Source organism: Gopherus flavomarginatus, chromosome 13, assembly GCF_025201925.1.
Source record: "Gopherus flavomarginatus isolate rGopFla2 chromosome 13, rGopFla2.mat.asm, whole genome shotgun sequence".
Taxonomy (NCBI): domain Eukaryota; kingdom Metazoa; phylum Chordata; order Testudines; family Testudinidae; genus Gopherus; species Gopherus flavomarginatus.
This window is the reverse complement of record NC_066629.1, coordinates 10,949,926-10,977,276: the sequence shown is the minus strand read 5'-3', so window position 1 is coordinate 10,977,276 and position 27,351 is coordinate 10,949,926. Positions and strand designations below refer to the sequence as shown.

Here is a 27,351-nt window from a genome sequence, read left to right as displayed (position 1 = left end):
GAGAACATTAAGGTTGCAAAGTAAATCACTCCAAAGTCACAAAAGCCAAAGTTACAGTAGCCTTCAGCTATGTGGTAACACGTACTGTTATTTCTGCAGGACCTAGCCTCATTCTCCAGACTGTCTCCTGCCGTTCTCCAGATATTACACTGGCCTAAGGCTCAGGATCGGCAGCTTTCACTGCTCAACCAGTAACAAGGTTAAGGGCCAGGATCTCATGGGGAACGAATATTTGATAAAGGGGCTCTTCAGTGTAGCAGACAAAGATATAACCACCTTGCAGCCATTGGATTTTGAAGATAGACAAATTCAGACTGGCTGTAATGTGCAAATTTTAAACAGTGAGGGTAATTAGTCACTGGAACAGTTTACCAGGGACTGTGGTGGAATCTCCATCACTGACCATTTTTAGGTCAAAATTGAATGTTTTTCTAAAATGTATGCTTGTCATATGTGAGACTGCCTTGTAGTACCACCCGCTTAGTTAGTGTGGCATTGCAGGTACTCACTGCCTCTGTTTCCCTTTTCAGAAAACCAGTAACTTCACTCTAGGCCCTCTTGACACATGACTGAATGATACCATTCTTGGGGCTGGTTTATTATAAAACTTCCTATCGAACAGTCTGTAACAAAAAGTCCCAAATGAACAGAAGGCGGTTTGTTCCCAGTGCCCTCAGGGTTATCTCTGTCTCTCTGGGTGTGCCTGCACTGCAGTGAGACACCCGCAGCTGGCCCGTGCCAGCTGATTTGGGCTTGGGGCTTTCATTGCAATGCAGATGTTTGGGCTTGGAGCGCAGCCACAGCTCTGGGACGCTCTCACCTTGCCGGGTCCCAGAGCTCAGGCTGCAGCTGAAGCCTGAACATCTACACTGCAAAATGAAACAGCTCTAAACCCTGAGCCCCGCGAGCCTGAGTCAGCCAGCACAGGCCAGTTGAGGGACTCTAATTGCAGTGTAGGCATACCCTATGTCTCTCCTTTTGGCAGGAGCCCCCGCTCTCCTCCAGAAGCTGGATAGTTCAAATAGTCATTGTTCCTCTCCTTACCAGAAGTCCCCAGCTCTTCTCTTGGAGCTGGGTTGCAATTCAGCTCACTATAGGACTTTAGATAGCTTCTCCCTGAGCTGGCCCCACTTAGGCCTCAGGTCAAAGGGTCTGGCAGCAGCAGAGCCACCTCCTTCTGGTGTGAGGAGGAAGGCAGCATTTATGCTGGTTCCCTTTTCTTAGCTCAGCCCCAGTTGGTTGGGGACAGGGGGAGCTTGCCCCACCCTCCCTGCAAGGCTCTGGATCCTTAAAGAATCAGTATCAGGATTTCCTCCTGAACACTCCTTACTCCCAGGACCACATCCCCTCTCCCAGGATCTCTCAGGTCCTTGTATCTATGATAGGACCTTTCAACTCTTAAAGAGCCATGCCAGCTTGTAAGGTGGACTGACCGTTAGGTAGTACTATCCTTAAGGGGCAGAGTATGCATCCCAGTTCTATATTTCAAACAAGAATTCTTTCAGGGACATTCTCTGGCCTGTGCTATCAGAAGGTCAGACTAGCTGATCACAGTGGTCCCTTCTGGCCTTGTGATCTAGGAATTATCCAGGAAGGCAAGAAATGGGAGCGTCATAGCATTGGAAGGGGGTATTCCCCAGCTCTCCAAAGGGGAAATCACTTGCTTCTAGCTCCATTACAGACCCTACAACAGTGACATTAATATGTACAGAAAAGCTAGCGTATCTCATTTGTAGAGGTTCCTAAAGTCAGTTATTGATAGAAGGGCCCATCGTGATTGGCCTGTGCTATACAGGAGATGAGACTAAACAAACATCCCCAAAATAATTCCTAGAGCAGATCTGTTAGAAAAAAATCTATTCTTGATTTAAAGATTGCCACTGATGGAGAATCCACCACAACTTTTCCTCTTTAAGTCCTGTGAAGCTTCCCAGGCCCCGGCTGGCATTAGCCCCAGTCTGCGTTAGGAGCTGCAGACACTCAGCGTCATACATTATCTGAGGAAGTCAGTGGCAGCACAGAAAGGGAGAGGGCTGGATACCATATATGTGATGAAATGTTTTGCATACAGCAATCTACACATAAGTCTCTGTGCTAAAAGCTTTTCACTGTATAATATGTTAAGTGTAGACAACTGCATCTGCTCTCAGGTTACATTTAGTGCATAAATACTTGTGCAATGAGAAGTGCTTAATGACATGCACACCCAAATGTTCATGAGCTTGAAGGATTTCTGCTGCTTCCACTAAGCCACCCCAACCAAAAGTCAGCCTAAAAGGCTGGAACCACATGCCCTCCAACCTGCTATACAGGCAGAGGTGGGCAAACTATGGCCCGCGGCCACATCCGGCCCACAGGACTATCCTGCCTGGCTCCTCAGCTGCTGGCTGGGGAAGCTAGCCCTCAGCCCCTCCCCAGCTGTCCCCCCTCTCCCGTAGCCACCCTGCCGCGCGGGCAGCGCTCTGGGCGGTGGGGTTGTGCTCTCCTGCAGGGCAGTGCAGCAGCATGTCTGGCTCTGGTCGGGTGACGCGGCTACCAGACATGCTACTCTGAGTGGCATGGTAAGGGGGCCAGGGCCTGGGGGTTGGATAAGGGGCAGAGAGTTCCGGGGGGCAATCAGGGGGCAGGGAACAGGGGGTGGTTGGATGGGGTGGAGGTTCTGGGGGGGGCGGTCAGGGGATGGGGAACAGGAGGGTTGGATAAGCATGGGAGTCCTGAGGGCCTGTCAGGGGACGGGGCAGTCAGGGAGCAGGGGGAGTTGGATAGGGGATGGGGTCCTGGTGGGTGGTTAGGGGCGTGGGGTCCTGGGGGGGGGGTAAGGGGACAAGAAGCAGGGGTGTTGGATGGATCGGTGGTTCCGAGGGGACAGTCAGGGGGTGGGAAGTGGGACGGGCAGATAGGGGCAGTGGCCAGGCTGTTTGGGGAGGCACAACCTTCCCTACCCAGCCCTCCATACAGTTTTGCAACCCCAATGTGGCCCTCGGGCCAAAAAGTTTGCCCATCCCTGCTCCAGGGTTAGCATGGGCCAACACTGGCCTTAGAATTGCTGCCATATGCAGGGTTCTCTGAACTTCTTTGATTGGAATTACCCCGGAGACTCTGAGAAGTGCGTTGTGGAGGGAATCAGTGCATAGGGAATAGCTGAGACCCAGTGGGTAGAATGGAGTACCTCTTGTTTCTGTTCAGGACAAATATACCTGCATTTCCCCTCTGTAATCCCTCGAGGGCACCCACTCTAGCCACCAGACTCCTGAGTTGTCCTATGGGGAGATCCATGTGTCTCACCCTGCTGACCAGAGTTTTTCCAGGTGCACAGTTCTTGCATACACCTAGATATCCCCAGCAAGCCAGACAGCCTTAACAGGCCAGCATTTGCACTTGGCTTTCCCTTCAAAGGCTATGAACAATGTGATTGCCTACAGTTATAAGGGCTGTTCAGCCCTTTCTAAGCAAGCACATTTATTCTTAAGGTGAAGGCATGACACAGAAAACACATTAAAAACAATAAAAGAACCTACATGCATGCTAGTAAGTTACCAGAGATCACCTTCCAACTCCAGCAAGGGCTCTGGTAGGGGTCAGTCCTTCAAAAACCCACCCAGGGGTTTTTCTGTAGTTACAAGTTCATAACTATCTTAGCTCAGAACTCTCACATCCTCATGAGTTATTTAGTCTCTCCTTTCAACAGCTTTTGCTTTTGATATCCAGTCTCAAGGAACAGGCAATCAGCAGACAAAGAGCCTCTCCTCAGCGTGTAGCTGCAAAAGGCTTGGTTTTTGCGTAAGTGGAGGTGGGGAATTTGCATTCATCTCCCTCTAGAGATTCCCAGGACAAACCACTTGACGCAGTTCGTTCTGAAAGTCCATCCTTGTCTAGCACATTGTTCAATACAGTCCGTTGAAGTTCCTAACACTTCCCTGGGTTTGCATCACATTTCCCCCTATCGAGGTTGCATGCAATCCTGGCCACAATAATACACAGCCTTTGCATTGAATACAATTGACTCTGAAGACACATAATTCAGTTTGTTTTTTCAAGATTATTTCAAGAGATTGCCACCTCTGTCACACCTCTCTTGGGTGCCTTCTTCTGCGTGCCAGCATTTTCAGCAGTCAGCTCAGCTGGAATGTTTTCCATGCTTATACCCAATGGCCTGTCCAGAGGGCATGAGCAGAAAGTGTTCCCATCAAAAGGGCTCACAGGTGAAGCTTTCTGTGTTGGCTTTTGATCATGAAAATTTGCTCTGTCGGCATTCCTTACCCCACCCCCGCCCCCACACTAGCTGTAGTAGCCACTCGTGCACTAGTGAGGAATAGTGTTTACTAAAGCTGGGCGATTAATGGATTTTTTTGATTCATTAGAAGGTTTGAAAAATTGAAAAAATCATTTGGGGCCAAACTAAAAACAACTTTTTTGAGGTTTTTTGGTGAATTTGAAAAATGTTTTGAATTGAAATTGTCTGGGAATGTCAATGAAACATTTCCCTTCGACCCACCATGTTTCAGTTCAACTTTCAGCCATTTTGACAAAAGCAAGCAAAGAATCCCCAAAACTGTCCGCAGGAGGAGGAGGGACAGAAAGTGGTGGTGCCACTGTTTTAACCTTTAAGTCAGTGGTTAGGGCCCTCACCTGGGATGTGGGAGACCCCTGTTCAGTTCAATGGCTGCTCATTGTCATTACAAGTGACCTGCCATAGATCAGCCAGCCAGGAATTTTCTGCCACTTGAGGGGGAAAGCCTGCTTTCAGGAAACCCAGGATCTATTCCGTTCATTTAAGGAGAAATTGATAAAAAGATACTGGTGCCTGAGGCATCTCTTGGGCTCAGCTGTGGAAAATATAAGGCCTGCAAATCTTCATCCCTTTATCTTAGTAGGTATTGGCTATCTCCTCGCAATCCATCTAAAAACCATTTCCCACTCTCCTCCACTAACTGCAGGGCTGTGACATGGCTGCCACAGTGCACTCAGCTGATGAGATGAGGTATTTAGCCACACGTTTCCAGTACAAGAGAGAAATCTGAGTGCAGCTGTTTTTATCAGCTGTTTTTCTGTGCTGCTGACCCTCCTCTGGACCTTAGTGGATAGAATGTGACACCAGTGAATTGGACTGGGGTAGAGTTACAGATTAAAGAGTTAGAGATGAGGTGAGGCCCTTCTCCAGAGGCGGTTGGAATCAGTGTGCAGTGTACCCAGAGTTCTATTTTTTACATGGCTGACTTTTTTAATGCTTTTCTTAAGATAAAAGAGGCCCTTATTTGGAATGTGTGCTAAAAGATTTATGAGTGTTACACATCTTGAATAATTCTACCTGTAGAAGCCCCTTCATTGTACTTTCTTTTCATGTTATAGCGAACATTTGAGGACTAGAAGGTTGACAAAAGGAAAGTCTCTGAAGTGATGTTTGAAATCATTTCACAAGAATTAATTGACAAGCTTCCCAGGCTGGGGTTATGGAGAGGGTTGAGGGATTATAATGGGGAAATAGGTTGTTTTGTAAGTAGGAAGCATTGCCTGTGTGGGTGGGGTGGGGGTGGGGGAAGGGCAAGTGGGAAATTAATTTGATTTTTTGAAAGTGATTCAGAAGCAGTACTTCAAAAAGCCACTTTGAAGACTCTGATTTCAGGATTTGTTGTGCGGTGCTTGTTGCCACCACTACATATGTCACAATCCTGAGATCATTGCTGTGTTATAGTAAAACCAAGTATGAAGCTTTTGCAGATACTTGAGTGTATGGCATCTTTTAAGGGCCGTTTGACTAGGAAAAGGCATCTGTCAGTTGAAAACATCTGTGGGGCTGCTTGAACAGAGGCAGATGGTGGGGTCGGGACAGAATGTCTGCAAATTTGGGACTAGCAGTCACACAAATACTATTCTGAAGTCAGGAAATGGTATTTAACAAATAAAAATGTAGGTAAAACCAAATGTTTCTTAACTAGGAATGGCTCTTAGTATTGCCCTGGCTACATTGTAATTTAGGAAAGCAGTGGATAGAGGAGATCTCCCTAATGGAGTTGACATTCAATATAGAATGGATAGATGGACAGCTCTTTAATCTTCAACATCTCTGCTCGAAGTCTAAAATGTTCAGAGCGTCCATTACTGATCTTCAGTATGCTGATGATTGTGTCGTCCTTGTGCACACTGGGAATGACCTTCAGTCCATCCTGGATTTTTTTGCACAAGCTTACCAAAGTTTAGGTCTCTCATTCAATATTGAGAAGACTAATGTGCTTTATCAACCTGCTTCAGGCCTTGCACATGACCCACCACAAATCACCATCGAGGGTCAGACTTTGGAGACAGTTGAGCAATTTTGCTACCTCGGTAGCCAACTTTCTCAGAATGCAAAAATCGAGAGTGAGATCCAGCACCGGATCCAGTGTGCAAGTGTTTCCTTTGGGAAATTGCTCCAACAAGTTTTCACAGACTGTAACCTATGGCAGGACACCAAGATCCAGGTCTACAAGGCAATTATTGTTCCTACACTCCTCTATGGATGTGAAACCTGGGTGACCTATTGACAGCACCTCAAGAGTCTGGAGAGGTATCATGAACAATGCCTCCAGAAAATCCTTCGTATCAAGTGGCAAGATCGCAGCACTAATGCCAGCATCCTCGCTGAAGCCAATATCACCAGCATTGAAGCAGTGATCCTCATGCACCAACTTCGCTGGGCTAGACACTGTGTGCAGATGCCAGACTCTCACCTCTCAAAAAAAGCCCTCTACTTTCAGCTCACCGATGGTCAGAGATCCCGTGGTGATCATAGGACACACTGAAAGTGTATTTTAAGAAAATTGATGTGGACATCACAAGCTGGGAGGAGGAAGCCACCAACCGACCCCAATGGTGCCATATCCTCCATCAGGCAGTGGCTCGCCTCGAGGAGAAGCGCTGTGCTCTCAAAGCCGAAAAGAGAAAGAGGAGGAAGGAGAAAGAATGCACTTCTCCCAGCAGGCCGCTGGCCTGCCATGAAATGTCTGTACCTACTGCAGGCGGATTGGTGGTTCCAGGATCTGACTCATGAGTCATCTCTGGACCCATATGTAAATCCATGGTCTTCAAATTGAGGGATCGCCAATCAATCAATCAATCAGCTAAAGGAGAGTGGTGGTTGTAGTCTAGGCCACTGACTTGTCACTGCCACATCATATGCAAACTCAGGGCTAATTTGCTTTTCACTTGCATTCCTAAGCGTCTATAGGCCATTTTCCTATCAGGCAAAACAGGGTCTCTTGCATCCTGAGTGCAAGTGGGTATTCTCTGGTGGGACTCTGTGGTCAGTTTAAAAATTCCTAACCAGCTCTAAACCTCACGCCTTCCCATCCTCCTACCCAGACTCCTCAGCCAAGCTCCATTCTTTTCTCATTTCCCTAGGCAGACATCTACCAGCCAGATTCTAAGCTTATTTTACTAGGAGTCTATGAATACTTAAGGCAAGCCTACCAAGGCCTAAAATGTGTACAAAGAGGAGAAATGTACATGTAGTCCTTCAGCCGTCAGCTTTTTAAGACATGAACCAGTGAAGTTTGGGAGACTCTAGGTTTGAGCATCCCCTTCCATGGAGGAGGGGGAGAAAGCTGGGCTTAGGGAATTTGGTCAAGTCTCTGGAAAGGAGAGAGTATGTGGGGAAAAGCCAGTAACTCAGTTCTGTCTACGTGTGCACTGTCTGCTCTGCCTCTCTTTCTCTCTCGCTATTTTAAGATTTTATACTGCTGCCCATCACCATAAAAGCAGCAAAGAATCCTGTGGCACCTTATAGACTAACAGACGTTTTGGAGCATAAGCTTTCATGGGTGAATACCCACTTCTTCAGATGCATACCCATCACCATAGTGTCTGTAAAATCAATAGCACTAAGAAAGTCCCTAATGGACTTCTGCAGTCTTTGGAACATCTCCCTTTACTGGGCCAGAGCTCTGCTTTGGATAGGTTTTTATTGGGGCTGTCAATTAATTGCAGTTAATTCATGTGATTAACTCAAAAAATTAATCACGATTAAAAAAAATTGTGATTAATTGCACTTATAACAATAGAATACCAATTGAAATTTATTAAATATTTTTGGATTTTTTTTTTACATTTTCAGTATTGATTTCAATTACAACACAGAATACAAAGTGCACAGTGGTCACTTTATATTATTCTTTTTGATTACAAATATATGCACTGTAAAAATGATTTAAAAAAATAGAATTTTTCAATTCACCTCATACAAGTACTGATGTGCAATCTCTTTATCATGAAAGTGAAACTTACAAATGCAGATTTTTTTTGGTTACATACCTGAACTCAAAACCAAAACAGTGTAAAACTTCCGAGCCTACAAGTCCACCCAGTCCTACTTCTTATTCTGCCAATTGCTAAGACAAACATGTTTTTTAATATTGAGAGGAGACACTGTTGCCTACTTCTTATTTATAATATCACCTGGAAATGAGAACAGGTATTCACATGGCACCTTTGTAGCTGGCATTGCAAGGTATTTACATGCCAGATATGCTATACATTTGTATGCCCCTTAATGTTTTGGCCACCATTCCAGAGGACATACTTCCATGCTGATGGTGCTTGTTAAAAAAATAACACGTCAACTAAATTTGTGACTGTACTCCTTGGGGGGAGAAATATATGTCTCCTGCTCTGTTTTACCCACATTCTGCTTATATTTCATGTTATAGCAGTCTCAGATAATGACCCGGCACATGTTCATTTTAAGAACACTTTCACAGCAGATTTGACAAACACAAAGAAGTTACCAGTATATGATTTCTGAAAATAGCTAGAGCACTCGACCCAAGATTTAAGAATATGAAGTGCCGTCCAAAATCTGAGAGATATGAGGTGTGGAGCATGCTTTTAGACGTCTTAAAAGAGCAACACTCTGATGCGGAAACTACAGAACCCAAACTACCAAAAAAGAAAATCAACCTTCTGCTGGTGGCATCTGATTCAGACGATGAAAGTGAACATGCATCGGTCCGCACTGCTTTTGATCGTTATCAAACAGAACCCATCATCAGCCTGGAAACATGTTCTCTGGAATGTTGGTTGAAGCATGAAGGGACATAGAATCTTTAGCGCATCTGGTCAGTAAATATCTTGCGATGCTGGCTACAACAGTGCCATGTGAGTGCCTGCTCTCACTTTCAGGTGACATTGTAAACAAGAAGCAGGCAGCATTATCTCCTGCAAATCGTAACCAGCCTTGTTTGTTTGAGTGATTGGCTGAACAAAAGAAGTAGGACTGAGTGGACTTGTAGGCTCTGAAGTTTTACAGTTTTATTTTTGAATGCAGTTTTTTTGGTACATAATTCAACTTTCATGATGAAGTGATTGCTTCACAGTACTTGTATGAGGTGAATTGAAAAATAAATTTTTTTCAGTGCAAATATTTGTAATAAAAAAAAGTGAGAACTGTACACTTTGTATTCTGTGTTGTAACTTAATCTATTTGAAAATGTAGTAAACATCCAAAAATATTCAAAAAAATGGTAGTCTGTTGTTGTTTAACCGTGCGATTAATTGAGTGATTAATCCTGATTAATTTTTTTAATCGCTTGACAGCCCTAGTTTTTATTGCTTTTTTTTCTTTGGGGGTGGTGGCTGTAGTGGGTTGGGTCTAGAAGGGGTTTCTGAATTGTGAATGTCGCTGGTAGGAGCCCGTTTTCTCCTCTCCTTTTCCCCTCTCTTTCGTTGTCAGCAAGAGGCATTTCTCATTCCTGTGATTCCTTTCTCCTAGGAGCTGTTAAACACAAGCCAGGGGTTAAAACTTTCTCTTTCTGTTTTGCCTGTTGAACACACTGCGGGAGGGAGGAAGAGGGCACCTGTGGCAGCCATTGCCATATACCACGGAGTGCTCCTGTAGCTCCCGTAGCTATACCCTGACAGAGCCAGGAATGCTGTGTACTCCTGTCAGAGAGACGCCATCAACATGGCTTGGTTTTGGCATTGTGTGCCAGGGAATTCCACAGGGCTCCTGGAGGGCTGGGCAAACTTGCTAAGACACTTTTTGTCTTCTGCTACTTAGCTGGGTCATTTTATGCTGCGCTCTGATCTTCAATTTCACTCTGCCCAGAAGGTGGAAGAACCAGAGCCTTATTCCAAATCTGTTTGCAAAACCCTCCGTCGGCTCAGACGTCCATATTTCTGAAACTTGGTACAGAAACCCCAAGGCTGCCACAATGGGTGATGCTAACTTGAGGAGAGACTGCAGGTCAGAATAAAGCAGTGCATTGTAGGCACAGGCCCCACACTAGCTCTCTGGTTCCACTCCAGAAGTGGGACAGGATCTGTATTGTATCTGTACACCCCAAAGCCCCACATCTTGCTTGGGCTGGGGCGGAGATGCCGGCACATCTCATGAAATAAAGGGCTGAAATAGCAGCAGGCAATGGCTCAGGAGACAGCAGCAGCCTCCTGTTGCCTGGAAGACAGGGAGTGGCCCTGAGGCACCAGCTGCTCAGTGAGAGACACTGACCAAGCTCGCTGCTGTGTGACCTGGAGCCATTGTCCTGCAGGTGATCCAAGGGGACAGAAGCAGGCGGTGTGGGCCTTTGCTCTGTAGCGGGCTTCTCCCCCAGCCCATCACTGGCACCAAGGCCTTAAAGTGGCATCAGAAGCTTTAGGAAATGCTGCAAAACCTTCCACTTTGAGAAAGTCTTTCGTCCATAGGTGACTAGTCCTGCCACGGCGGATCTCCATCTTCCCCTCTCAGTGGGTTTGCAGCATGCTCCCAAGATGGAGCTAGAGAGTTTATGCTGGAATCCTGGGGACCTGCAGTAAGGAAAATGAGGTGGAGGTTCAGGGCATTATGGTTAGTATTGCTTGGCATTCTGGTGAGGCTGTGCCACCAATCAGCCAACCTGTTTGCTGCCAGGACCCCACCACGTTCCTAGACCACTGCCAGTCCTTATCTGCTGTAAACTCTATGCCAGATTCAGCTCTGCCATAGTCGGATAGAGCTCTCATTGACTTAAATGGCAACTCTACACATGTACATGTGAAATTGGTTTATTGTCTACAAGAAGAATAAAATGGAGACAGACAAGTCCTGCTCCCCAATTACAGCAGCTGCAAGGTTGCCAACTCTTGCAATACTTGGTGTTTTTCTTAAAGCCCTGTTTCCTGGAGTCTTCTGCTTTATATCATGATCCTAGCAATGTAGGGCTGGCAGGGACCTTGAGAAGTCATCAGATCCAGCCCCCTCCTCTGTGGCAGGACCAAGTAAACCTAGACCATCCCTGACAGTTGGTTTGCCCAACTTGTTTTCAAAAGCTTCAAATGATGGGGACTCCACAACCTCCCTTGGAAGCTTGTTCCGTAGCTCAGCTACCCTTAGAGTTAGAAAGTTTTTCCTCAAAAAGAACAGGAGTACTTGTGGCACCTTAGAGACGAACAAATTTTTTGTAGCATAAGCTTTCATGGGCTACAGCTCACTTCATCGGATGCATGTAGTGGAAAACACAGAAGGAAGATATATATACACACAGGGAACATGAAACAATGGGTGTTACCATACACATTATAAGGAGAGTGATCAGTTAAGGTGAGCTGTTGTCAGCAGGAGAGAAAAATAACTGTCTGTAGTGGTAATCAAAATGGTCCATTTGCAGCAGTTGACAAGAAGGTGTGAGGAACCGTAGGGGGGGAAAATAAACATGGGGAAATAGTTTTACTTTGTGTAATGACCCATCCACTCCCAGTCTTTATTCAAGCCTAATTTAATAGTGTCCAATTTGCAAATTAATTCCAATTCAGCAGTCTCTCATTGGAGTCTGTGTTTGAAGTTTTTTTGTTTTAATATTGCGACTTTTAGATCTGTAATTGAATGGCCAGGGAGGTTGAAGTGTTCTCCAACTGGTTTTTGAATGTTATAATTCTTAACGTCTGATTTGTGTCCATTTATTCTTTTACTTAGCGACTGTCCGGTTTGGCCAATGTGCATGGCAGAGGGGCATTGCTGGCGCATGATGGCATATATCACATTGGTAGATATGCAGGTGAACGAGCCTCTGATAGTGTGGCTGATGTGATTAGGTCCTATGATGGTATCCTCTGAATAGATATGTGGACAGAGTTGGCATCGAGCTTTGTTGCAAGGATAAGTTCCTGGGTTAGTGTTTCTGTTCAGTGGTGTGTGGTTGCTGGTGAGTATTTGCTTCAGGTTTGGGGGTTGTCTGTAAGCAAGGACTGGCCTGTCTCCCCTGATATCTAACCGAAATCTGCCTTGCTGTGGATTATGCCCATTACCTATTGTCCTGCCTTCAGTGGACCGGGGGAACAGTTGATCACCGTGCTCTTGGTAACAGCTCATGTTATCAGGTCACCCTCAGTCTTCTTTTCTCAAGACAAAACTTAGGGTTTTTAAACCTTTCCTCCTAGGTCAGGTTTTCGAAATCTTTTATTATTTTTGTTGCTCTCCTCTGGACTCTCTCCAATTTGTCCACATCTTTCCTAAAGTGTGGCACCCAGAACTGGACACAGTACTGCAGCTAGAGGCCTCATCAGTGCCAAATAGAGTGGGACAGCAACCTCCTGTGTCTTACTTACAACATGCCTATTAATACCCCAGAGTCATATTAGCCTTTTTTGCAGCTGCATCACATTGGTGACTCATGGTTAGGAAGAAAAGCTTGAAAACGTGACCCCTAAAGGCTCAGATGCCTGCAGATAAATACTCACCCCCAAGTTGTTACTTTTTAAAAATCTCATGAGTTTTGGGCCCAGCTCCTGGCTTTTGGACACAGAGGCTGGTGGAGATGCAGCAGGAGACAGAAGCAGATGACACTGTTGCAACTAAGAGATGTTTTTCTGACTGGCTCAGACAGCAGATAAAGTGCAGTCGCTTACTCACATGGCAATGTAGAAATCAGAACCCAATTATCTCACAAGTGACTTTTCTGACCAATCACAGCCAATCAACCCAGACTGACATTCAGAAAAGTAACACAAAAATCTTCTAACGATTTTCAATCAATCTAAAACAAGAAAAGCTACCTTTGGTTGAAACTTTGTAAACTGTAAATATTTAGAGACCCTAAAAGCAGGAAAATGTGAGCAACAAAAAATTGTGACAAATATTTCTCTCCGCTAGCTGCCTGCTCAGTATTTTCAGCTGTTTTCCAAATGAGGCCTCTTGCCATGCTGGGTACTATCACCATGACTGCATCCCAGGCTCTGGAGCCATCCACTGCCCCAGAGTTTATCGCTGGATGAGGCAATCCTGCAATAGCTGCAGTAAGAACAGGATTTAAAAAGATCAAAATAAAATCCACCCTTCTCAGGGAAATGGTGAGCCTGGCTGATGGTTCATAGATCTTAAGGCCAGAAGAGGCCATTCTGATCATCTAGTCCGACCTGCACAAGGCAGGCCAACAGTTTCACCCAGAAGAACAGGCATAGAGATGAATGATTTGCCTGAGGCTACACATCAGAACACAGAATCCTGGCTCCCAGTCCAGCATGCTGTCCACTAAACCACCTGCCTCCCTGGTTTGGCCCCTGCTCAGCCTAACAATTATAAGAGAGACCTGATTCTACAAAGCTATTCTAAACTTACCACCCAATTCTGTCAGCCTTACCTACAGCAAGTAGAACCTTGGACCTGTCATTTCAGTGGGACTACTCATAGCAGCAATGTTATCAATCTAAGCATCCCCAAATCACAAGATTCGCTTAAAATCATGAGATTTCAAAATGATGATAAATGTTGGGTTCTCTTTATTTCCTGTCTGTTGTTTTGAACCTTTAGGTCACGCATGTGCCATGTTTTTACTCTGTTATCCACAACCAGGAGGGCCAGAAACTTACTCTTTTAAAAAAAAGGAAGCTGAGATTCTCACCAAATTACTGGTCTCCAAGGTTGGGGCTTTAATCTCACAGGAGCCAGTGACATGGTAGAGAGTCCCAAGCTGGCTTCCCTGCTACAAGTTTTAGCGAGAGTGGCTGTACTGGTAATGTGCCGTTACGAGATTTGAGCCACTCCTGCAACTGCTGAATTCATTTTCAGTCACTGGCATTTAATTTAATTACCTGCATTTGTAAAACACTTAGAAGTAAAATGCCATGTATGTACTGGGTGCTGTATTATTATTTCTTTAAATACATAACTGACACTAAGATAAATAGATAAAATGGTAATAGAAATTCCTCCGTTATCTGAATTATGCATATCATGTGCATTATGTTTCGACTGTGTTAAAACGGGAGAGTTTTTATTTATTTATATGATGGGTAAATTTAAATAGAGATCTGGGTGATGTCATCTGAAACCAGGAGGAATAGTTTGTGAAACAATATCCCATACAAACCTTAGCTGGCTGTCTTAAAATAGCTATTTTATAGCGTGGAAATGTAATATCTCTTTGAAAATGAGCACCTGGCTGGATCCTGTAAAATTAACTTCAACTACAGCATGTCTTGGTGAATCATTCCATATGAGTTAAGCCTCACCCTCCTCTTGGTTATAGCTTATATTAATTTTGCAGTAACTGCCTGTCTCTAGCCATTTGCAAGTCATTTCTGTGAAGCTGCAGGCCAGAATTAAAATTGACCGAATCATTAACGGCAGCCACGCTGGTTGGTATTGGAGAAGTTATGATACAGCAGATGAAATATGTCTGCACTCTTGGTTCCAGTATAGCTGGGAAGGATTAGAAGACAATTAATAAATCATTTAGTGCTGTGAGTTTAAGTAACTTCTTATTATAGGTTGCAGAGATTTATTGTGCACTGGCACATTTCCTCCATGTTGCATCCAGTTTGTTTCAGTGATTTTTAATAAATATATAAAAAATATGAAGTGTGTGTGTGTGTATAAATGATTAATTTGTAGTCTGTGTGCCAAATGAATCACAGGATTCTTTCCTAAGATGAAAAAGGCGTCTGTACAAAAGACAGCGTAGATTATTAGCATGTGGCTGACTGAGGGTGTCAGGTCATATTCCGGGGGAGACAGGAAAGAGAGTCACTGTTAATGTGGCTTTGCACCCACAGCCATAACTGCAAAGGATGGTAATGTTCCACTAACCTTAAGACGTGTCTTGTAATTAAGCTCCGATAGAAATATGTGCCTCACGGCTCAGGTGAGGTAGCCTCAGAATATGTTTGGGTGGTTGTTGTCTACATCAGTGGTTTTGAAACTGTGGGTCATGACCCAGTACTGGGTCGTGGAATGTAAGGCGCTGGGTCATGGCGGCTCTGTCAGCACCGCTGACCGGGCTGTTAAAAGTTCCATCAGCGATGCTGCCCGGCTAAGGCAGGCTAGCTCCTACCTCATCTGACACCGCACTGCACCATGGAAGCGGCCAGAAGCAGGCCTGGCTTCTAGGCAGGGGGGCCATGGGGCTCTGTGCGCTGCTCCTGCCCCGAGCACCAGTTCTCAGCCAATGGAAGCTGGGGGGCGGGGGCGTTGCCTGCAGGTTGCCTGCACCCCAAACCCCACATTCCTGGACCCACCCCAGAGCCTGCACCCCCATCCCAGAGCCCTGACCCCCTCGTGCACCCCAACCCCCTGCCTGAGCCCTGAGCCCCCCTAAACCTGGAACCCCCTCTTTCACCCTAAACCCCTCATCCCCAGCCCCACCCCACAGCCTGCACCTCCAGCCCAGAGCTCTGACCCCCTCCCGCACCCCAAACTCCTTATTTCCAGCCCCACCTTGCAGTACTCACCCCAACCCTCTGCCCCAGCCATGAGCCCTTCCCAGACCCCATGCCTCAGACCCCTCATCCCCAGCTCTGTTGGGTCATGGGCATCAACAATTTTCTTCATCTGGGTCGCCAGAAAAAAAGTTTTAAAACCACTGGCCTATGGCATGCCATGTAAATGGGTCGCCATCCGGGCTTTGGTTTGGATGCTCCTGGTGCTAGTGATTGTCACTAGATGGAGGGTGCAGCCCGTGAGTTACTTCTAGTTATGGAGAAGTGACAGCCTCCATAGCTAAAGTCGTAACTTGTTTTCCATCCTGATCTCAGTCTTGCACCCCAGCCAGCCCTCCGCAAATTCCTCTATAAAGGTAAATTTCATTTTACATTTGGCAGGTGTGCTCAGTGGTTAGGGGACAACATTTTGCTCACATCTGAAGTGATTTACCTTGGGATAAAATAGGAGAAATCGCCATGCATTAGCTTGCCTAGCTGCCCTTGCCAGCTGTGCTCGGAGCTATCACCCCAAGTTCCAAAAGTCAGAATTCCTGACTTCATTGCCTGCTCCTGGCATCTTCTCCTTCTTCCACCCTTGCCCTGCCAAATGAGATCTTCCCTGCTTGTTCCCTCTCCTCAACTATCTGCTCATCATTCTGGTGGCTGTGTCTATGGCTCAGTGGGGAGCAAGGGAGGGAAAATACCTGAGCTGCCATAAAAGAGGAGCTCCTGTAAAATAACTCATTCTTCTTTCTAGAGCCAGGGCCTGGCAGTCCAATACTGGCACCTCTTTCCTGCTGTGCTCTCCGGAATCTAAGCTTTTATTTGGTTACAGTCAGTCTCTAGCTGCTCTGGTTTCTCAGAGGCCCTGAAAACACCTGTGACTGATACAGTGATGTTTGCCTGTACAATTAGCAGAAGCTGAACCATGGCTCAGAGGAGTTGGTGAGCCAGGCTCACGCCATGCCAGTAACGATACTCTAAATATCAGCATTGTTAAATAGTTCACACATTGTCGAAGTGTGTCAGAAAGGCAGGGGACAGTCCTGTTACCAAAGCTAAACAATCTACTTTGAGTGGCAGCTCTGGGTGGAGCTTATCTTGTGGGCAGGGCTTGGAAGAGTACCACTGCCTTGTTTTTCCACTGACTCTTGGCTGCAGCAGTTTAATAACTTCTGACTGATGTAAAAGAGAGCATGTATGCAGGTCCACCCCTGTACTATATAACAGGGCACACTATGTGAAAGAGCCTTAGGTTGCCAAATACTGAGAAGATCTTCCCCAGCTAGGGCAGGGGAAAAAAATATATTGACAAAGGGAGTGGGGGCAAGATCATAGCAAGTGCAGGGCCTGGATTTTAGTATTCATCAATTTTTTCTGTGTCCTGCAGCCTGCTTTGATAAATGTGTGATGTAGTGTCATGTGATCTGTATGTCAATGCCTGATTCCAGAATATATGTCCCTTCTCATCACAGGTAACTGAGTTTTGCTGCATGGGAAGTGGGAGGCTTTCGTTCCTTTCTCCACAAAATTCTTTTTCAGATGAGCGAAGTCACTTCTCTTTGCCTCGGTGGCTGGGCTGAAATCTGGGGGAAATGGCAGCTGGACTCCTTTAAATTGTATTTCTTGTACAAATGTGCAGTGAACAATATTCAGTCTTGATTCCTCTGATTAGCTGGTATGTGTTTACACCAGAGGATTTAGTACTTGATTACAGCCACAGCAGGTGAGAGTGCCGCAGAACCAATGCGGAGCTGCTCATTGGGGAAGGGCTTAGGTATCCCCAGTGCCACGTCATAAAAACTCACTCAGAGCAAGTAAAGGTGTCTGAGCCCTGTCTGCATTTGTGCGTACACGGTTACTCTGGTTCAGCTGCACGCTTTCTGGTGGTGATGGCTATAATACAAGACTCCTTTTTCCAATGTAGACAACGCAGTAGGTTTCAGAGCATGCTTCTCCTATGGGGACTTCAAAGGGCTTTCCTCAAAGCAAGGTGGGATGCTTTTTCCCAGGATAGGATCTTTCAGAAGCCTTGACACAAGATTTTCTATAAAAGCAAGTCAGTGTGACTGGCTTTCTCTGCAGAGCCACCTAACTCCTTTTCTGCTTTGGCTCTTCGATTTTTTTCTATGCATTCTATTCTGGCTTTGAAATATCCCCTGCCAATCAATCAGGGTTTTCGATTAATTTGTCTTGCTGTCTAAGTCCTGTACCTTTTGTACCTCTTTTCCCCAACCTGGCTTCTAGCTCATTAAATTTAGCAGAAATCTTCCCAATGCCATGTTCCAGAGGTGACAGCAGGACAGACAATATCTTGCTGATCTACTCGAGCATTCAGATGGCACTGAAAAGTCCCGCTGCTGAGAGTCAGTGGGTGCAGCAGCTATCCAGGCCCTACGTTTAAAGGAACTCTGATGATCATTTGTGCTTGTATAGGTAGCTCATGAGTCAGCCTCCTTTGAGGATTTTTATGATGTGTTCGCTTTTGAGAATGTAATAAAAAAACCTGAAGGAAATGTCTGGCAGTGTCCTGAGTAAGCTCAGGCTCGAGCAAATTCAGCGCCCAGTGAAAGAAATGTTTGACCTTTCATGACAAGCATTAGGGGATAGATTATATGGGGACAATATTAGATAAATATCTCTGTAACAAAGGCCTAGCAAAGCCAGCAGCATTAAACATGTCACTCTGGGAATGCATGGCCACAGCAGCATTTCTTGGAGAAAGACTCTGAGACTGGTAAGTCATTATTTTTCAGAGGTGTGTCCAGATCCCTTTCACTAGGTGGTTAAATGTGGAGTTAGGTGCCTAACTTTACGCAGCGTTGCTGTAGGTGTGTCGGTCCCAGGATATCAGAGCAACAAGGTGGGTGAGGGAATATCTTTTACTGGAACAACTTCTGTTGGGGAGGGAGACAAGCTTTCGAGCCACACAGAGCTCTGCTGGTCCGACCAGTCCTGAAGAAGAGCTCTGTGTAGCTTGAAAGTTGTCTCTCTCACCAACAAAGCTGGTCCAATAAAAGGTATTCCCTCCCCCATCTTGTGCCTAACTTTAGGCACACAAGTGTGAACATCTTGTTCTAGGAGTTTTTAACGTAAACTTTGCTTTCCTTACAGTTATACTGAGCTACTGGAAAAACAAACTATGTAAATAGGCAAGAATGCCATTATAAGGGACATTTTCTTATGGTTTGACTGTGTAATCCATATGCTGCATTCACACTTCTTGCATTCACAAGCCTTGCTGCTGCAGTCACAGGTTCATTTACTGCAATTCCACAGTTTCTTTTGAAGAGAAAAGAGGGAGAAAGTGAACAAGCTTTACTCTCTGGAGTTCCCAGGCTCATCAGCTCTGCAGAACCATGAACTTATGAAGGGAGGCCCAGAGCTTTTGTGAGAGTCCATCCTAAAAAGCTTGTGAGCGAGCATGGGGGATTGAATCCCCATGCTACAGAGCTCATAACTAGCCATCTTGTAGCTGCAGACAGTCTCTAAATATACAACTACAGAACATTTAAATGCACCCCATCTACCTCCTGCCTTTGCTACCCACAGCAAACCCAAACAATGGACTCAGCACTCTGTTTCCAAATGCAGCTACCATTCTAATGCCATAAACAACATCCTTCCACTGAAGCGTACGGACTGCTGCTTAGTGAGGGCTGTCTCCAGCCAATTCCAACTTCCAAAGCTTAGTCATTCCAGATGGAGTCTTGTGGGGGCTGTCTGTTAAAGAGCAACACTTTTGTGGGGATATTTTTTCTATAAAGAAATTTGGCTTGAGTCTCTCAACAAAATACACATTTGGCTGCAGACTAGGCTTGGAGAATATCAGTCTCAAAGGGAAGGACAGGAGTACTTGTGGCACTTTAGAGACTAACAAATTTATTTGAGCATAAGCTTCCGTGGGCTAAAACCCACTTCATTGGATGCATGCAGTGGAAAATACAGTAGGAAGATATATTATATACACAGAGAACATGAAACAATGGATGTTACCATACACACTATAATGAGAGTGATCAGTTAAGGTGAGCTATTACCAGCAGGAGAGGAAAAAAACACTTTTTGTAGTGATAATCAAAATGGTCCATTTGCAGCAGTTGACAAGAAGGTGTGAGGAACAGTAGGGGGGAAAAATAAACATGGGGAAATAGTTTTACTTTGTGTAATGACCCATCCACTCCCAGTCTTTATTCAAGCCTAATTTAATGGTGTCCAATTTGCAAATTAATTCCAATTCAGCAGTCTCTCGTTGGAGTGTGTTTTTGAAGTTTTTTTGTTGTAATATTGTGACTTTTAGGTCTGTAATCGAGTGACCAGGGAGATTTAAGTGTTCTCCGACTGGGGATAACTTATCTGAAACTGATAAACATCTGAAAATAGGGATTCCCAATGGAAAATGTTCAGCAGCCTTCCTGCTAGCAGCAGGTACTGCAGTAATTATCCTTTGGTTTCTTGGGCTGTATGCAACAGTGCCATTGTGCTTCAGCTAGTGCTATGTCCAGTGGTTCTGCTGAACAAGACTGATGCTGTGAAAGATGGTAGGCAATGATTCTGGATCAATATATGAAGAGAAGAGCAATGTGCACTATGCATGGAAAACGTAATAGGGGAGAAATGTATAGGTGCAAATGATTGGGAACATAGATCAGATTTGGCCCAAGTGCACAACCTATGAAGGGAAGAAGCCCTCGCTATCTATAGCCACGGCAGTAGAGAGCGAATAAAATGGTCAGTATATAGTATAAATCCCAGGGCTTTTTTTTGTTTGGCTTGTATAACTTCTCCTTCAAACATCGGGATTTAGTCCGTAGTGATTTTCCTGGACCTGATTGCTTTGGGAAGGCTCCCTGGTTCAGGACAACTGGAAAGCTCCCCCTAGATCCACTGAGAATAATGATCCAGCTACTAACACCCCTTCCCCACTCTTAGGTGGTGCGTTGTGAGGAGTGCCCTTACAGTCCCTTACTGGTCTCCGCCTTCATCAGCCCGCATTGTGCATCTGCGTAATGGGGCAGACAGAAGTCATATGTTTTACCCACAGCAAAGGTATCTCCTGAGCGGGAGTGGTGCAGACATTCACCCTCCTTCTCCTATAAATATTCCTGACGGACCGGAAGAGAAGGTAACTCAGTCCTTGGCCTTTGGCTGTTCTGCCGAGACCCAGAGTAAACGTGTAGGCTAATGTTAAGGACAAGCTCACATGCAGGATATTGCCAAATACGAATGACAGTGACAAATCTGGCTGGATGGTGGCTGGTTGAGTCAAGCTTCTGCTCTCTGCTGCATTCTGCTTATCTCCTTTCTCTGAAACTTGGCATCCCGAGTCCCTGGGTGATTCGGATACTGAGTTTGATTTTAGTTTCTGTCAGCAGAGGAGAAGTAGGAATACCCCACAGGCCTGCAGTGAAGAACTGTCTGAATAGTGGATGCTGGTGAAGCTGCCGCTTTCAGGAGAGGATTCTGGGCATTGTTGTCACCACCACTCAGGTTCAGGTCAAACTGCTGCAGGTATCAAACAGATGCTCCCAGGAATAGTTGCCTTAGAAGGTCTCCTCATCTCACCAGCCAAATACTTGGTGTTCAATAGTTCCTGGGGCAAGAAAATGTCATTTTCTTAATGTGTCAGGTTGTTACATTTCCTTTCTTTGATTTCTTCTGTCTCCTTCATACATCACCACCAACAGTGCGGAGTCCGTTTCCCGCTGTGGCTGGTTACTGACAGGGTGCTCTGCTGCACACCGCCAGGTTTGCATTAGCCAGGGCAGAGGCGGTAAAAGCTCAATCTCGAATGGAGGCAGCTCAGGTTTGGGGCTAAAGAGCTGGGGTGTGCAGGGGATTTGGGCAGCACCCAGAGCTCTGGCACTGGTGGCAGTCGGGAGGGCAATGGGGCATGCTGAAGAAACGGTGCAGTCCGGGAAGCTGCTGAGGCATGGTGTCTCAACTCTGGGGACCCAGTGCAGCTGCCTGCCTGGCTCCCTGGTCACCACCTCGCATGCTGCTTTTACACAACTGGCAGCGGCTCCTGCCCTGAAGGTGAAACAGTTCTGCCCCCATCTCTGAAATGATGCATCTCCACCCTGTCCCTGCCCTGCCTGGCTCCACCTCTGACTTCAGGTGTCCCCTCTGCCCGGTACCAAGCCCAAGAGGACTGCGCTGAAGGAGGAATGGGGGAGGGCTGCCCCTCTCACACCCTCCCTGGGTACAAAGGAAATATTTGGGGGTGTAGATCAGCCCCCACAATATTTCCACTAGGGAGCGCCAGCCCCCACTGGTGCCCCTCCCCTCCCCCATTCTGCTGCCCTGAGCCCTGCGAGGTGAAGTGCTAGAGAGAAGGGAAACGGGGGTGACCCTGAAGCAGTGGGAGTGTGTTAGGTGTGTAAGGAGGAGGCAGGGCTGGCTGGTGTGCTAGCTTTGCAGGACACACACACACACACACACACACACACACACACACACAAAATTTGTATTTGGGGAAATGCTTTCAGCTGGAAAGAAGGGAAACTTGGCTCATATGGCTGACCTGTGAAGGAGCTGTCTGGGCTGCACCCTTTTATCCCTTCAGATTTTGTCATTCTTTTGTGTAAAGCATCTTAACACAGTCTGGCTTTTTGTCCCCCTCTAATGGCTAGACCATATCTGAAGTTTATGAGTCTGCTATTCTCACTGAGCTAGGGATTTGGGCCCCTCCTTCCCTTCAGGACCTGTGAAAATCCAGTTTGATGTTCATGGACATGACAGGTGCTATCAAAGAGGATCATCTGAGGTGGAAGGAATATTTGCAGCCTTTTTTCTGGGGTTTTTGATTGTTTTGGTTGACTTTGTTCCAGGGTATTTTTAATGGGAGTCAGCTGGGATTTTTTTGCATGGAAAAAGGTGTCATTGTGAGTGTCGTTCTTATGTTGGAAAGGTCTTTTAAAAAAGGAATGCTTTGCAGCCTGTCCTAGAGATGGTCAGACTCTGGATTCACCTAATCTCCTCTTGCAAATTTGTTCCATAACTAGATACCCTGGACCATGCATGCTTTTATTCCCTGCTTTTATGTGCTTCATCTTGGCCTCTGTGAGCTGCAGTGTCCCAGGGGAGCGAGAGGTTCATAGATTAAAATTCAGTCTGTAATATAGTTTTGTCTTGATTCATTTAATTGCTTTGAGGATTAGGACGAAATTATTAAACTGGCATTAGAAACTGATGGGGAGCCAATGGAGGGACTTGAGAACAGGCCATGATGTGTTCATGGCAACCTAAACCTAGGAGGAGGCCAGTGGTGGTGGGAAGTAAAGGAATCTATTCACTCTCTTTGAGTAGAGCTTTGTTTTGAGTCTGGCGTGGAACCCGGTTGGTGGAGAGGTGCCCGTAACAGAAGCCTATCCGCATTACAGTCTTGGGAGTGTTGCCATTAAATAGCAAGGAGCTATTTCCCAACTCTAGTAAAGAGCTTTTTATAGCCGTTACAGCATGCAGCTATGTGATGGCTATTGTCAATAAGCAGATAGAGAGGAGGATCCATCCTTTGTTCATGCGATGTTAATCAAGATATTAGAATTCATTGTTACAAAGTATAAAAGGAGAGAATTATTTGAACCATGCTAGTCTCTCCCCAAAGCTAGAGCTAACCTGCTTGCATAAAATTAGCATTTAATAACAGCTTTGCGTTTGAACAGAATGGTTCTCCATCTTCCAGAGTGTATTCCAATTAAAATTCATTCTATCCCAGGCAGTAGTGGGAGGAAATACTTTGAACTGATTGAGCCTGCAGCTGATTTGGGATCCTCCAGAGTTCACCTGTTCTAATAGCATTTTGTAGATAAAGTTTGTAATCTGAGGCGAGCTGTCATGTAGCGACAGGAGATGGGGATTGTAGCTTGGGGGGTGTGCCAGTGATTGGTGAGAAACGCTGTCATCTGAGATGAGATACTCACAAATAATTTGTTTGCTCTGCCACTACCATGACTTCTTAATATATCACATTTCTTTAAATGCTCCAACTATCAAGGCAGGAGCGTGGTGGGCTGCCATGGTCATGGATGGAGATTGTACTAGCATTTTATATAACAGATGCTTCATATTTGTGCATTGATCTTGTGGAAATTAACTCCAATAATGGGTGCTGTGGCCTGGCTCCCATGATTCAGGTCAGAGCGAGAGGCAGAAATGTCCCTAGTTAATTATACTGTCTTATTTCAACCTCATCCCCTGCATAAAATACAGATGGTCATAACTAATTCCCTGGTTGGGGAGGTCAGGAATTGGTCTTGGGACCAGTCTTATTTAACATTTTCATTAATGACTTTGGCACAAAAAGTGGGAGCGTGCAAATGAAATTTGCGGATGACACGAAGTTGGGGGGTATTGCCAATACAGATGAGGAATGGAATATTATACATTATTTGTATGACCTTGAAAGCTGGAGTAATAGAAATGGGATGATTTTAATTGCGCAAAGTGCAAGGTCCTGCACTGAGAGACTAACAATGCACATTTTTCTATAAGCTGGGGACATATCAGTTGGAAGTGACAGAGGAGGAGAAAGACCTGGGTGTATTGGTCAATCACAGATAATTATGAGCTACTGGTGTGATATGGCCATGAAGAAAACTAATGCAGTCCTACCATGCATCAGCTGAAGTATTTCCAGTAGAGACAGGAAAGCGTTAGTACCATTAAACCAAGCACTGGTGAGACCTCATCTGGCATGATGTGTACAGTTCTGGTCTCCTATGTTTAAGAAAGATGAATTGAGACTGGAACAGGCACAGAGAAGAGCAACTTGAATGATCAGAGGAAAGAAGAACCTTCCTTATGGGAGGCAACTTAAGGAACTTGTCTTGTTTAGCCTAACAAAAAAAGGCTGAGGAGAGCTATGATTGCTCGCTATAAATTCATCGCAGGGGTAAATACCAGGGAGGGAGAGGAGTTATTTAAGTTAAGGGCCAATGCTGGCACAAAACCAAATGGATATAAACTGACCATCAACAAGTTTAGGCTTGAAATTAGACGAAGGTTTCTAACCATCGGAGGAGTGAAGTTCTGGAACAGCTTTCCAAGGGGAGCAGTAGAGGCAAAAAATCTACCTGTCTTCAAGACTGAGCTTGATAAGTTTAAGGTGGATTCTCTGTAACTTGAAGTCTTTAGTTTATGATTTGAGGATGTCAGTAACTCAGCCAGAGGTCAGGGGTCTATTACAGGAGTGGGTGGGTGAGGTTCTGTGGCCTGTGGTGTGGAGACGATCAGATTAAATGGTCATGATGGTCCCTTCTGCCCTTACAGTCTGAGTCTTAGGGGGACTAGGCAGCAAGTGTGAAAAATCAGGATTGGGAGCGGGAGGGGGTAATGGTTATCTATAAGACAAAGCCCTAATATTGGGATAGTTCCAATAATACTGGGATATTTGGTCACCCTAATGAGTCCAAGTCACAGAGTAAGTTTAGCCTTTGTTTGTGTCAGACACCAATACCTCCGGGCCGTGTTTTACCTACAGCTGGTGGAGGAAGGGCAGGGTCTGAGGAAGTGTCTGTCTGAGCAGTAGTTGAGAAGAGTGGATGCAGGCACAGGGGGTAGGGGACTGAGTGTTAAAATGTAGCTGAACAGTTTCATGGGGGCCTCTGAAAACTGACCTCTCGGGATCTATACTTTGGGAATGTTTGTTACAACCGTAGAGCTATGATATTACAGGAGAGGACTGGGCTATAGAAATCAAAAGAGCAGGCCCAATAGGTTGTTCTGCTTAAATAGGACACGTAACAGACCTGTAGTGGGAAGAAAAATCATCAGAACTAAATTAAGCAGAGATGGCCACATTCTCAGCTGGTGTAATCAGGCAAAACTTCCTCCATATCAATGGAGCTATGCCTGTTTACACCAGCAGTAAATTTAGCCCATAGGGCCTGACAGTGCAGTTCCTGTGTATGGGAAAGTACCTTTGAAACAACAGGAGGTCCCAGGTGGGGTGGATCCAGTGCTGAGCCCAGTGCAGGGAAATGTTATGTTTTAGTAGCCTGCACCTGTAAATACATGCCTCTCTCTTGTGTGTGTCTCTCTGTACTTTCCTGACCTTGGTCTGTCATGAAAAGGGGAGTTCTGTGCACGTCATAATTTCCATGAACATAAATGGGTGGAACATAACGGGGGAACTGAAATCTGTAAAGCTGCCACGTAGAGCTCCGGTCCAGTCTTGCTTTGGGTGACCAAAAGCAAGTGTGAAAAATCGGGACAGGTGGTGGGGGGTAATAGGAGCCTATATAAGAAAAAGCCCAAATATCAGGACTGTCCCTATAAAAACAGGACATCTTGTCGCTCTAGTTTTGCTGCACCTCTCAGTAGAAGAGCCAAGTCTAAAGCTTCTTTTAGGAGAACAGCTTTTAGAAAGACATTCCTCAGCCTCCACTCAGGAGAGTTATTACAGCCAATTAATAGCCCAAAAGAGGAGATCTTCAGAGACAGTTCTTTAAGGAGTCAGGCAGTTTATTCACCTGTAAATGGAGTTCTCTGAGATAGATTGTCTCTTCAGCACCTCACTCACCTACCCTACATCTTCAGGACGTCCCTTCTATGCTCTCACACTGAATGTCTGGATCTGGAGTGGGGTGTATGTAGGGCTGCACTAAGTACTGCTTTGTAGGCTCTGAATGCATGATGCCAAGGCCACAGTCGCTGAGGTGCGAACCTTCAGGGACAGTATATAGATGAAAAGATCTTTCTCTCCAAGGTCCGAGAGAAGGGTGCAAATTACTGGGGGGAAGGAGGTCATTGCTTGCACTACTTGAGGCATTAATTATGCCATTAATTGAAGCAATTAAAACTCAAAGCCCAGAATTCCAGTCTTGGTTGGTGAGGAGGAACTAATATTCAAATATTTTGTTTTGAAAGTATTATAGGTTCCTGGGCAAATGCTGACTGCTAACGGGAACCCTTATGTGGTGTATTTGGACATATTTAAGTGTACACATAACAGGCTGTTACCAAGCTGGAATTTTAGATGTTTTCTGATTTACATAATTTCATGTGAACATCTCTCTTCTCCTTAGCTGAATTTCCTGAAATTTAGAAAACTTCTGTTTGTTTTATGGTTATTTGTGTGAATGATCTTTTTATTTTTTAAATTAAACTTTCTTTAAAGAGATAGCCAGAAGTAAAATAGTAGGAACCAATGAGTTGTAAAATTCTTGGTTGGATAGTACCACATGTCCATCCAATCTGCTTCAGAGTTCTTTTGGTTCATTGTCCTTTTCCTGATTAATTATTACCCATGATGTAAAGTACATACAACACACTCATTCTTACTGTTTGATACCTGCCCTCACCATGGGTCATGAGTGAGGCTTGAACCTAAGACGTTCTGCACCAAAAAGGCCAGCTTTTTTTCCACTTGAGCTAAAGGAGGATTTCAGTTAAATAATCCAACAGTAGTAGTAGTCTCCATTCTTTTCTGTGGCTCAGTCGCTACAGGAGGCTATGACAATAACTTAATATGTTACACTTCTGTAAGGCCAAACAACCTGCTTATCTGTACCATCTGGTTTTGGGTTAACACATTTAAGTGGGAATTCTATTTCTCACCCAGAAGCAATAATTTTTTGGGGGTATCATATCTTTATGTGATCTCTGCTCAAATATGCAAAGGATGTTAATAGATCTGATTGCATGGGGGAATTTCCAATATTTTGACATCTTGTTTTGGTTCCAAATGATGAAAAAAGCTGAAATAAC

At 45.2% G+C, this 27,351-nt stretch overlaps 1 protein-coding gene across 9 annotated transcripts in view; it reads left to right on the top strand.

The window, feature by feature from the left end:
• The window catches only part of PKNOX2 (PBX/knotted 1 homeobox 2), a 623,477-nt gene that overhangs the window by 42,396 nt on the left and 553,730 nt on the right, over nt 1-27,351 (top strand). The window lies entirely within an intron of this gene.